The following is a 12,280-nucleotide window of genomic DNA, read 5'->3' on the forward strand; positions in this document are numbered from 1 at the left end:
CGTGTGCTGTGCGATGCCAGTGCACGTCAAAGATCCCCAGGTGGTTGGAATTATTCCGGATACCTCCGCTACGGCGCCTCTTCTTTCTTTCTCACCTTCTTCTCTTCCGTTAAGGCTCGGATCGGGTGTCCACCCAGATGCGAGACAGCTACTGCGCCATTTCCTTTCCTCAAAACCAATCTTCAATTTTTTTCTCCTGCCGGCTAGGCCGCGTCACCTTGTGACGTCTTCACAGCATGCCCACCGTGGTGGGTGGCAGTTTAATTAATGATCGGTTGCGAGAGGTTGCTCGGCGAGAGCAGCCTGGGTCTCCCAAGCCCCACCGGTGGTCTTGTTTCAAGCAGCCACTTGCCAGGGCAGTGACGCATCGCTTAACCGCTGCTCTGCTGCGCTAGCAGTGGTATGAGGACTCCCAGAGATCTATGAATGCAGTGTACACTGTAAAAAAAAAAAGTCCGCGACTTTACGGAGCCTTACTACGTGGAAAAATGGAACCATTTGCATTTTTAGAAAACACGGAGGGGGAGACCGTACTTCAGTTCAATAACGGAGGAATCGTCATTATTCACCCGTAGACGTTGCACGGAAGAAAACTTGAACGTTCTGTTAGGCAGCAAAGCTTAACACCACACATCGGTTGACTCCTTCGGCATTGTGTTACCGCCAAACGCATTAATAACTTAATTAACGACAACAGAAACAGAGCAAAGGTTGTCATGATTTCACGCCGCTGCTTACTTTCATGCCTGCGTGATCAATAACAATTTGTTATTGGAAAGGCGGCAATATCTGTCTCACTGTTTCGGTGGGCCCCTGAGCCGTCCCAGCTAGTACGGAAACCATCACAGCAGCGCTACGTTTTTGTTTTGGTCAAACGTTAATGACATTGCTGTTAAATTCTTTTTATAGCATTTGTCAAACGCTGCAAATGAACGGAGAGGAGTCACTGGCGTGCTTTTTTAATATTCGCTTCGGTTCAGGGCTGCCCACAGAGCCGAAATACTCCAGGCCGTAGCACCTACTAAGACTTTTGAAAAGTGGTGTTTGGGTTACAACACATTCAATTAAATTTCAATTCTATTTTGCAAATGCAATATTGCCTCTGAAATCGATAATTATAACTTGAAGCACTTTTGTTAACGGACAGCCTTTTTTTGCACGGTGCCACATTTCCAGGGGGTGCCAAGCGTTACGGTCTGACAGCAGATGTGCAAATGGGCTTACGCAGCACCCTTTCTTTGCAAAATTGGTGCAGAAAAAAAAATTGCTTGTCTGCTACATTTGCGATCTCTGGGAACGAAAGGGGGGAGGCCAGGGACATGTGCGCAGCCAAGCAAGTTGTGCTGGTGCTCATACACCCTTCATCCCACTCCCCCCTCCACCCCCGAAATTTTAGAGATACTCGCTTTGAACTCGGTAAGTGCCTTGGGGTCACCTTATTACCCCTACGCCACTGAGTGCGCTGCTGTGGTGGCGGCTCCACTTTGCTTCTCTTTTCAACGCCACTTTGCGTTCTTGTAAACGCAGTGGCGCAAGTACGCTTTGACGCACGGAGGACCGATGTGTGAAAGGTAAGTGTAATTTCACTGCTCTGCATCAAGCGATCTGTGGTGCCAGAGTCGTGTTTCACCTTTCGCCGAGAAGACAGGTGCTGTCTCAAGCGCGCACAGCTCGGTGTTCCTGCGTAAACGGCATTCCAGGTCCCAAGTATGCAAAAGCGTTATCACTAGACCACAAGAATCTCGCGTTCATTTAGTGCTTACTACGGAATGCCCTAATGCGTCGCGTAGGTTACCGAGCAGGGTGCAGCAGCTTCCAGAGAGAGAGAAACAACTTTATTTTGCAGCCGCTTCCAGCAACCTTCGAAAAACGACCTGTTTTGTTCGTAACGCAAAGGTGTTTCGTTCGCTTTAGGTCAATTATAAGTACGACTAAACTTTAACAAACTGATTTAATTAACGCATTGGAAAACAAGAAAGCAGTACGCAGAGAATTGCTCACTACAACTGCTCTTTGAGGCGTCTAGCAGTAGTTACATGCTACTGCTATACTGCTTTGGAGGGTGCGCTTCCAGTTCCTTTCTGCTTCTCCTTTCCTTGGCTAAAGCTTTCTTTTTTCGCAGGGGTAGAGCGGTAGAGGCTGTTGAGAAGGGAGGAATGGGCCCATTCTAAAAAGGAACCTTTCCAACCAGAGACCAGGGAGCACGTCGAACGTGCCGTTCGGGAGAGGGCATCCTCCTCTCAACCTCGGCGTGAATGTCCGCGGTGTGTTTTTTTTTTTTTTCTTCCTTTCTTTCTAGGAAACCTTCCCCTGCATTCCAAGGTTGACCGTACCATGCGACTTCCTCAACGGTCGGCAGTCGCGTTCGTTGAACAAGCCAAGCTAAGCCAAGCACTGTATATGTTTGGCTGGCGGTGAACGGTGGTTGATTTCGGGCGTTGTGGTCCACGCCGGCGTACGCCAGCCATTGCGCCACTTTCGTCGTTCCAGTCTGCGTTCCACGCGCAACCAGAGTAACCCTGAACTGTTTTTGGGCGCGTGTTACGCCGACAACGTTTCACCGCAGCTCCTGTAGTGGCCCGAGTGGCCCTTCTTCCTGCCGGGTGTGCGGCTGCACGACACAACGTCGGCCATGGCGGTACTACGTCTCTCGAAGCGCTCGCCTCCCTCCCCATGCTTCTGCCGCGGTTCTTTCTTTTTCTTTCTTCTCCACATGTTCTCGGCGCACTCTTCTGCGACGTCGGATTTTGTCCGTGCTGTGCTCCGCGCGATCCTTAGCGTGCCAGCTCGAGCTTCTGCCTGCTGCTTCAGCCATCGTCGCCTGGATTATCGCCGTGCGGTATTGTTTTCAGGAGGGACCTTTGGCGTGCGCGCCTTTCGCGCTCCTTTCCGTTTCACGCGCGCCTTAGTGCGCCCGTTTTCATAATCTAGGTTGCTCATCGACTGCTGCATGTGCTTGGCTACATCTGCTTTGCGCTCACTTGGATACACTGCTTGCTCGTGTTTTTTGGTAGCGTTTCGCACTCGGTGCAACCTATCATGTACCGCATCAAGGCAGTACGTGATGGATCCAACAGTTGGCGTTGACTGGCGGCCTGGTGCAGAGCGCGTGAATCGTTTACGTTATAATGACGACGTGGTACATTAACTTATATCGTTGGCATTAGAACCTCCGTGTAGTTGCGTCGCTGCACTGGCGGGGAGGCTTGCATTCTAGCATTAAAGGCTGTCTTCGTAATAGGAATGACGAGAGGCTGCATGAGTGGCATTGCTTATTTCATTGTTTGCTAATAGAAAGCGTTTGTTGTAAGTGAGGAGTAGCCGCTATTTTTCATTGCTAAAGTAGCAACATCAGCCAGCATGCATTATCATTTTTACTCTTGAATGACTGAAAGAGTATCACAGTATTGCTGTAATTTTTTTTTCTTGTTGCTTGCACAGCATGCATTGTTGTGCCTACAGATTGCACTTTTGCATGTGTTTTGCATTCTCCCGAGCAAATTTTAGGCAAGAAGTTTCAAAGGCACCGTGTATTGACCTGAAGTGCTCGCTATTAATGTAGCAGTATTTGCCGTGCTAAATATCAAATCTACATACTTCAAAGCGTGTTTAGCATCTTGTCTGCATAGACTCTTGCCTTCAAGGAGGGCTTGGAGGTTCCACTTATCTGCTTAGTGTTGGAAGTAACAGCCATCACTGATAATAATACTTATTACATATTACAGGCATGTTCTGCATGTACAGTCAGGGCGGAATGAAATGCAAACACATATATGGCGTACTTTTCTACTTTACAGCGAGATATTCATTTAGAAAAGGCTTGTAAATGTGTACTTCGGTAGATTCTTTACTCTGAAACATGAATTAGGCTACCTGTATACTGCAGTTGAAAGCACACAGGCAAAATAATTTGTTTTGTTCATCCGCGTGGCTCATATTTCATTCCAGCCTGACTGTACACTACTCTCCCAGCAGGTACCCCAACTGAAGCATGCACTGTCTTGTGAAAAATGCTGCACATATGTTTTAGAAGGGTGCGTGAAACAATACGCAGCTGCTAATATTGAACTATTAGTATCTGAGGCCTGATATTCAACTGAATGATCAATCTGTCTCTCGCTAGGAAGGCACAAGCATCACGCCCATGGCTGATTCACTGCCCTTCACCCCTGTATTGGTTTCACTCCTTGAGTTATGGTATTAAGAATTACCAATTTTACTACAAGGATATATGAGAGCACATTGTGAGCTAAATATGGTTAATGAAAGTCTTCCACTCTGTACAGTGATGTGGTTGGTCTTGTACATCTTTACTAATGTCTTAATTTTGCTTTATGCAAGCCTTGCCTGCCTATTGTATCCTATGTCCCATGTTAAAGAACCCCAGGTGGTCGAAATTTCCGGAGCCCTCCACTACGGCGTCTCTCATAGCCTTAGTCGCTTTGGGACGTTAAACCCCATAAACCAAACCTATGTCCTCCAATGCTATCTTCCTTCTGGCCCCCTCTTCGGCCATTTCTCTTGTTTCCTTTGCACTGGCTATTGGTCAGATGCCTGCTGTGAAAATGGCAGCCAACACTAAGTCCCTTCCTGTATTTCCATGAAATCTTCACTACTACTACTAATGCTGATAGTACTATATCAGTATTTTTGTGATAATGTGTAAGATAGTAGCTAAGCCAATGGTAGCTGAGTTGAACATCATGCATATCTTGCATGCGATATATTAACATATTCACTATTACAATACCCTCAATTTCTTTCAGTTCAGACATTTGGCCATAGATATTTTATGCTTTTTTTTCTAGTTTAGTCCACTCAAACAAACTTTGCTTTTTGCGTTGCAGGCAGAATCTACAATGAGTGCCACTCTGTCTTATGAGCAGGAAGCAGTATTTATGGATCCATGACCTTTTCTTCGAAATGACAAACCTTCTTTCGCCTTATTATGTGCTGAGCCTTCATCATGGGGGAAGCAAATGTCATGACTTGGATTTCTACAGTGGTGAGACATCACACCCAGCCTCATTTTTTCTGCGACGTGCTTAGGGGATTAGCAAACCTTCGTTTAGTAGTTCTTTCACCTTTTTTCAGAGCTCCGGCATGGTGAATAGATATGGTACTCTGGCAATCACATGTCATAATGATATATGGGCACATTATAAAGGCGTATGAATTGCTGCACTTATACTATTTTGCATGTCCCTCTTTTAATGCTTTTTCAGCCTTGGTTTGTTGAAACGAGTAGCAAAAAATGAACACAAGAATGAGAAAAAAACTAGGACTTTCCATATTTTACACACATTTTCTGGCTTCAGCGAGTTAATACCAAATAGCCCAGTTCTGCACAATAGTTCTTTCAGTTAGGCAAACACAGCTGTATCTGTATTAACAATTTTTTGTGCAGGGACAAAAGGCATTTTGCATTTATATTCTGTACCTCCTCAGTAGCACAGACAATATGAAAAATTAGTTTCATTCTTTTATTTTATACAAGAAGTCATATAGAGAGCAAAGCTATCAAAACTGAATGCAAAACGTGCACAGTTCGCGTGTACTTGCAGAGGCTTGTGAACAGAGCCCATAGGAATTTTTCCTTTATGCAGAATGAAAGGTTGAAAATTTTTTGCATAATTAGATCGTGATTGGAGCATGAAGTTACATGTTAGAAAATGAAACCTGCCATATTGTACAGGGTTGTCCACTCTTAGTGCGAACTTGCGAGTGCATGGCTGTGCTCTTTGAAAGGCTCATGGAAGGCCATCGAAACGAAGTGGCAGATGAGGCGAAACACCACATTCAGCTCCTTCTCCAGGGCCACACTGCTGCGATGAGCGGCTGTGTCACTTGCAGTGGCCCTCTGAAAAGAGCGGCCATGTGTTCGCAGTAAGAGTGGATGACCCTTTACATTTTGTATGCTAGAGTGCCGACTCTTGCATCCATCTAAAAACATTCATGCAGGTTATCTGGTTAGCGTCTTTCCTTGATACCAGATTTCTAGAAATGATACTTAACTATGTCAGCTTTATTTTGATCAGAATTTGTAAGAATATCACATACACCAAATTTTGTGATCATATATGACAAAATTCAAAGGGTGATTCATCATTGGTATTGTTTAGTCTAGGGCAGTAAAATGCTATGTACCTAGTGCAAAGTAAAATTAAATATGACCAGTCTAACAAAACAAACTCCTCTTTTTTAGAGGGAAATCTTTCGACCGAAATGCTGGAGTGGCCTGACATGATGACATTGACAGGAGTGCACTCAAAAGTACCTATATTTGGGATGGCATGAGAACTGGCAGACAACTCTTCAAGCAATTGGTGAGTACCTTGGTGCTGTGCTTCTGCTGTTTCGTATGTCACCAGCTTTTGTTTTTCACCTAATGAGAGTGCGTATCCTTGAAAATATCAGCACAAATTGAGGAGAATTTTGATATTCTTGCATGAGATGCCACTGCGAGAACTTGAAAATAATGATATCTCGCATGTACACTTCACTGCTGAATACAGTCAGCATTGCTTGATAGCTGAGTGCCTCTGATGTATGAGAAAATAGCCAGGTTGCTGCACAATGTGTGGAACAGCCCTGTCCAGCACTTTGTCTTCAGGAAGTGGAGGATGAAGTAATAATTACTTAAAGAATTTCTAGAAAAATCTCTGCCTCTCCCGTAACCGAGAGTAGAGTAAGCATGAAATGTTTACGGGAATAACACATTGCTTGTAGATGGTACTAGTCAAAATCTTGAAATGGGTCTAGTGTTCGTTGTCGTCAGGGCAGGGGCGAGCAGGGGCCGAATCCACGAAAGAGTTCGCTTTGGAACGCGTTCGCTTACTCTTGCCACCTCGCTCCATTGGTCGTGTGTCGTCACCGCTGGCGGTGACGTCACTTCAGGGAGGCGGGAACACGGATTTTGTTTACGTCACGAGACATGTCAATCAAGTGAAAGAGAACGCGTTCGGTCGCTGTGTGCGGAACTCTGAAAGTGGCGTTCGCTTCAGCGCGAGGAGAGACATGCCGGTACCTCCCGCCGCCCCGCTGTTGTTCGCGGTGCTCAGCAAATGTGATCGGCGGCCCCGGCGGTCGCGCGTGCATGACAATCCTTTCGACATGCCTGACGATGCTTTCCGAAGGCACTTCAGCTACTTGTACGCCAGCTATGCGAAGAGCTCAAACCCCACCTTTGGACCAACGAGGAAAAGTGCGCTCACAACAGAGCGCAAAGTACTCTGCGTCCTACGGTTCTTTGCTACCGGGGGCTTCCAGGCGGCAGTCGGCAGCGAGGCAACCATACGGCTCCCGCAGTCGTCTGTGAGCCGGACGATTTTGGCCGTCGCTCAGGCAATCGTGCGTGTCGTTTCCTTCGACTCCCAAGGCTGAGTTTTTAGAGCGTGGTCTCATCCCCGGCGTCGTCGGGTGCGTCGAGCTCACACGAAGGCTTCACCATGTAGGTATGTTCCTCCATGAACTCAACGAGCACTTCACGCTGGCGCATCGAGACGTGCGGGCCCAGGCGGCAACCTTTGTGCTTGACATGACGACTAGTGAAAATGACAAGCTGACAAGTGCCGACACGTGAAAACTCTCCCCGCAAGTTCAAAATGCCTATCGCCCTCTCGCGAACACGCACAAAAAAAACACACAATTGAAAGCGCCCTCTCGGAAACGCAAAAGTAAACAAACCAATCAAGAAGCATTGAAACCGTCTCAAAATAAATTGTATGCTTATTTTATAGGTTCTGAGTAATAAATTTGCAGTACTGTAGCCAAACGCATTCATTTAGAGGTTAAAAACGCGAGGAAGTTAGCATATGGCCCCTTAAAAATACAAGCAACCGAGATGGGACCGCCCAACAAAGCCAATTGGCTGTTGCCCGCCCCGTTGTCCTCCCGCAGTGTTCCTCCCACTCTTCTCCCGCCGATGTCAACGTCAAACTGACGTCACGGCAAAGCGAACGCGTTCCAAAGCGAACTCTTTCGTGGATTCGGCCCCAGTCTTCTTCTGTGGCGTATCACTCGCAAAGCGATCGCTTTCCGCAAGACGCTTCCTACCTCTCGTTTTATCAGGCTCCATTGCTCGGCTTAAGCAGCTGTGACAGTGGCGGCATTGAAATGCAGGACGATGCAGAAGCATACGCGGACACGACGAGACGCAGGCCTGACAAGAATGTATATGCAGCGCGTTCGAATACTCCGCGAGCGTTTATACATCTGCCTGCCAGAGGGGGAAACGGCATGAGCTGAAGGCCCAGCGGCCGTTCTTTTACATGCATGAGTGTAGGACCGTAGCGCCATCCTTGGGGAGGGCGTGAAAGCAGTTTTCCGCCGAAAGCCCTTCTCGCCCTGGAGCTCCCCTCTTTCTCTAAGTGGTCTTCTCTCAAAGCCCCTAACAGATCACGTATGATAACGAAGTGTATCGTGGCATGTATGTGCTTTTTGCATGCATTATTAGAAATCTGAAATTATAATTCCGTGCATTATCAAATGCACAGCTCGAGTGATATCTTGATGAACATTGAGAAGACACTGGCAGCAGTTATTTTTTGTGACTCGTTTGGAGAGCAACCGGCGCTTCTATGCCGGTCCCGTAGGAGGGCTTAGTTAGTCTCGTTGAATCTCGTTAAATCTCATACGGTGCCCGGATGTTCTCGTTTCAGTGCCCGGATGTTGGCTCTCGGTCTCGGCGTGACATCACCACACTGCAGACAACGGGAGCTAAAAGCATTTCATGCTTAAAATAACACAAACCACACGACCAGGAAGAAATAGCTGATGCAACACACTGACTCGAATGACATCATGTGCATGAAGGACCTCATGGAGTTGCCTGCTATGTTGCACGAGAAGAAGGTCGCGCAGGATGGGTGTCAAAGACGAGCTGATGCAGGTGCCTTCTTTCTGTCCCTAGTACTCACTGCAGAACTCAATGAACAAGCAGCAAAGGTTACAGCTGAGCATGTCCAGACTCTTGCACTTCCCTCTGCAAGCAAGCTGGAAGCACAGTCCTTCGATACCTTTAATGCTTTTGCTCACAACATACATTGTTGCAGCACGTGGTGAGGAAAGGTACACAACCTTGATTTTAGTGCCAGTGCACTCACAGGCCCCAGTAACAGATCATTGAGGTATCCTGTCATATCTACAGGCATCTCATGAGGAATGAATTCTCAGGCTTCAGAACTCATAGTGCTCTTTGCAGAAAATGTCCCAAAGTTTGTTGCCACATGGACCTTTTCAAAATAATGGCCCAGAAAGGCGAGCCTTCCTTATGTATTTTGTGAAAAAATACCTAAGACGTGGGTATTTCTGCTTCTCCATGGGTGCTGAAATGTTTCTGAGGGAGATGTTTTGCCGATATAGAACGGTTTTGCAAAAGGATAAAAAGAGGCTGTGAGGTTGTGCGAAGCAGCAGGAATACAGAACATTTCTTGTTTTAGCCTTTTTTTTTTCACCAGACACATGAGGACACTTCATCTTTTTGGGTCATTTCGATAAGGTCCACATGGCAACAGCATTTGGTTAGATTCCTGCAAAGATCCCATTCGGAAAGCATGAGAATACGCTCCTTGTAAGGCGTACTGCACACTTATTGGAATACCTCAATCAGCAGTGACTGTTATCTATGACTGCAATTTCATTTGAAATCAGAGATCTGTACATTTTCTTGCACGTGCTGAGATAATGGAAGCTCTGAGCGAGCATAAGATTTGGGGAAGTGCACTTTTAAGATGTTGCCAGTGTTCCTTGCTCACTAAGACTTGCAGTGAGTACTATGGACAGCAAGAAGGTATCTGCATTGAATTGTTTTTGGCACCCATCCTGAGCTACCTTCTTTTCGGCAGCTCAGGGCATTCATGCACACATTGTTGTCCGGGTAAGCGCATTGTGTTTTTTCCCGGTCCTGTAGATTTTACTTTCTTTCCTGTAAAGAAAATATGAATTTGGTCAATGAAACGTTATGGTTTGGTCCTCATTAAATATTTTTGCAAGACCCTACAAAAGCCAATTGGTCAATAGTGAATAGGTTGATTGTGTTTGCTAAGTGAGGTCTTTCTTATGCTTTTCAGGTGAATCTGACAGCAATATGCAGAAGTACAATGTATGCAATTTGTCATGAAAATAAAACGTATGTGCCTTTACTCACCGAAACACTCTTCTTTCATTCTAAGCCACATGCTTTGTATGTATACAATGCACAACATGCATAAAGGAAGAGCTTGTATGTAATAGTACTTCATTTCTTCTGCACCTGGACTGCTATTGGACATGATTGAACGTGAGTCAAAACACGTTGATCAGTCACACAAATTAAGAATCTGGATGCGGTTGACAGCTTGTATTCACCTTAACACTCCACGCCATCATTCTGGCCGCACCATGCATCAGCAGTGTCAGTATGACTTCAGAGGGCTTGCCAGTATGGTCGTCTGGCTTTAGAGTTTTGTTCAAGCCATTGGCGACAAGCCACATCACTTGAGTACACGGAAAAAGGTCCAAGAGAGGTCAAACGTAAGAATACATAATTTTTTTACGGTTGGCTTACGTACGAGTACACAGAGAAGGGTCCGAAAGAGGTTAAACGTAGAAATACGTAAACTATTTTTTGCAGTTGGCATACGTACTAAACTCTACGTAATATCCGTGATTAAGAGCACTGAGTCCTTAAGGACTTGCCGTGTTTCTCAAAGAGTCCGTTTTATGAATTGCGGAAAGTGCTCGGCAACGCATTGCCTCCAGGTTTCTACATAACCTTCAGCAAATTTTTTTATAGTGTAGAGAATGACCCATTCATCCAAATATGGGCATGTAGGAAGAAAACTGGGCAAAGTGATATGAAAAAGCTGCCCAGGCCGTTCAAGGGAGCCATTAACGCTATCGCGGCATGCCCCTAAGGCAGAGCTTGTGTCCCCTCACGTTTTTGAGGTGGTCGCCGCTGTGTTTCAGTTATCCTCTAGCATACTTATCATGACGTTGAGAAAAACCTACGTTCTTGCTTTCGCTTAAACGTTATGTTGTTCGCCACTGGAATAAAGGTGCGCTGCTACATCGATATTGATGACTAAAGTTATATGGTCACCTCCAAGCTTGAAACAGTAAGAAAAGGCTTTTACCGTAGAGAAAGAACGCGTTTACTGGAAGCCGCAAATGCAACTCTGGTACCTCCAATGTGAGTCAATGCCGGACCCAGTTAGACCTGTATAAGGGCGGACCGGTCGAAGATGACGGGATGCACTTTCAGCGGGGGATATGCTCTTTCCAAGTAGTCCCTGGAACTCGGTGGCGCTGCACTCGCCGTGTGGATAGGGTGCCTCGATGCCCGCTGCGCCTCCGCCTACGTGTAGACTACGTATTTGAAGCATATTGCCGGCGACGTTTATGTGGCATCATGTATCTGAGGACGTCAATGAAGTGGGGCACTGACAAGAGTTCGTTTATTTATTCAAATAACTCAGTGGTTTCATATGGAAGTATTGTCTGAGTGGGACATACATGAAATGGTAAAACATAAAAGTAAAAACAAAGAGAAAACGTTATACATTGAAAGAAGCCGTTATACCAAGTTTCTATATATGTTAAAAGATCATACGTAATAGATATACGTTATATATGGAAACAGATCAGGGATTAACATAGAATCAAACAAGAACACAATTTCGTGCATTTTACACAATAATAAAAATCATTTCTGGCGTAAAACACATAGAACCAAGATATGACGCAAATACGGTATGAACGGGAGGCACTTTCTCAGCGCGTGCGCATCACACGGGTTGTCTTTAGTCGTCCCGATTTTTGCAGAAGATCAACAAAGAAAAGGACTATAGTCCTCTTCTTTCTGAGGAATGCCGCTATGCTCTTTGTCAGAAGGCTACGCGTCACCGAGGCTAAAGTACCGCTCTACTGGGTCTTTAAATCTCCCGGACGCGTCCTGAAGATGATTTAGAAGCTGCCGTCATACATGGTTATCAAGTGGTGGGCCATGCATTCTGGGACAGCAGACAAAGATCAAGCAAACAATTCACACCCTATCTTTACACCACCATCCGCCGTTTGGATCCGCAGTGCCAGATACCTGACCAGCCAATGGTCCACGACTGCGCTTGACGAGTCCTCGGTCACGGAGGCTGCGTCCTGCTCGGCGTCGTAGAAATGCCAGGGCCTGTCGCGCACAAAGCGGCGAAATAAGCTGTCGGCTCCGGGCGCGCAGTACGAGGCCAGCTCCTCGTCGTCGACCACGGGTCTGTAGGTGGCCATGAGCTGGGGCATTCGTCAGCTT

At 46.3% G+C, this 12,280-nt stretch overlaps 1 long non-coding RNA gene across 2 annotated transcripts; it reads left to right on the forward strand.

The window, feature by feature from the left end:
• Nucleotides 1–2,408: 2,408 nt before the first annotated feature.
• LOC149351217 (uncharacterized) lies at nucleotides 2,409–10,142 on the forward strand. Of its 2 annotated transcripts, none has more exons than XR_016290550.1 (4): nucleotides 2,409–2,638; nucleotides 4,848–5,005; nucleotides 6,206–6,326; nucleotides 8,661–10,142. It is a non-coding gene; the product is annotated as an uncharacterized LOC149351217 (long non-coding RNA). The 2 variants fall into 2 exon arrangements; XR_016290551.1 differs by lacking the exon at nucleotides 2,409–2,638 and adding an exon at nucleotides 2,671–2,834.
• The last annotated feature ends 2,138 nt before the right edge of the window (nucleotides 10,143–12,280 follow it).

This window comes from Amblyomma mixtum, chromosome 3 (assembly GCF_055824585.1).
Source record: "Amblyomma mixtum isolate Tamu chromosome 3, ASM5582458v1, whole genome shotgun sequence".
NCBI classification, from domain to species: domain Eukaryota; kingdom Metazoa; phylum Arthropoda; class Arachnida; order Ixodida; family Ixodidae; genus Amblyomma; species Amblyomma mixtum.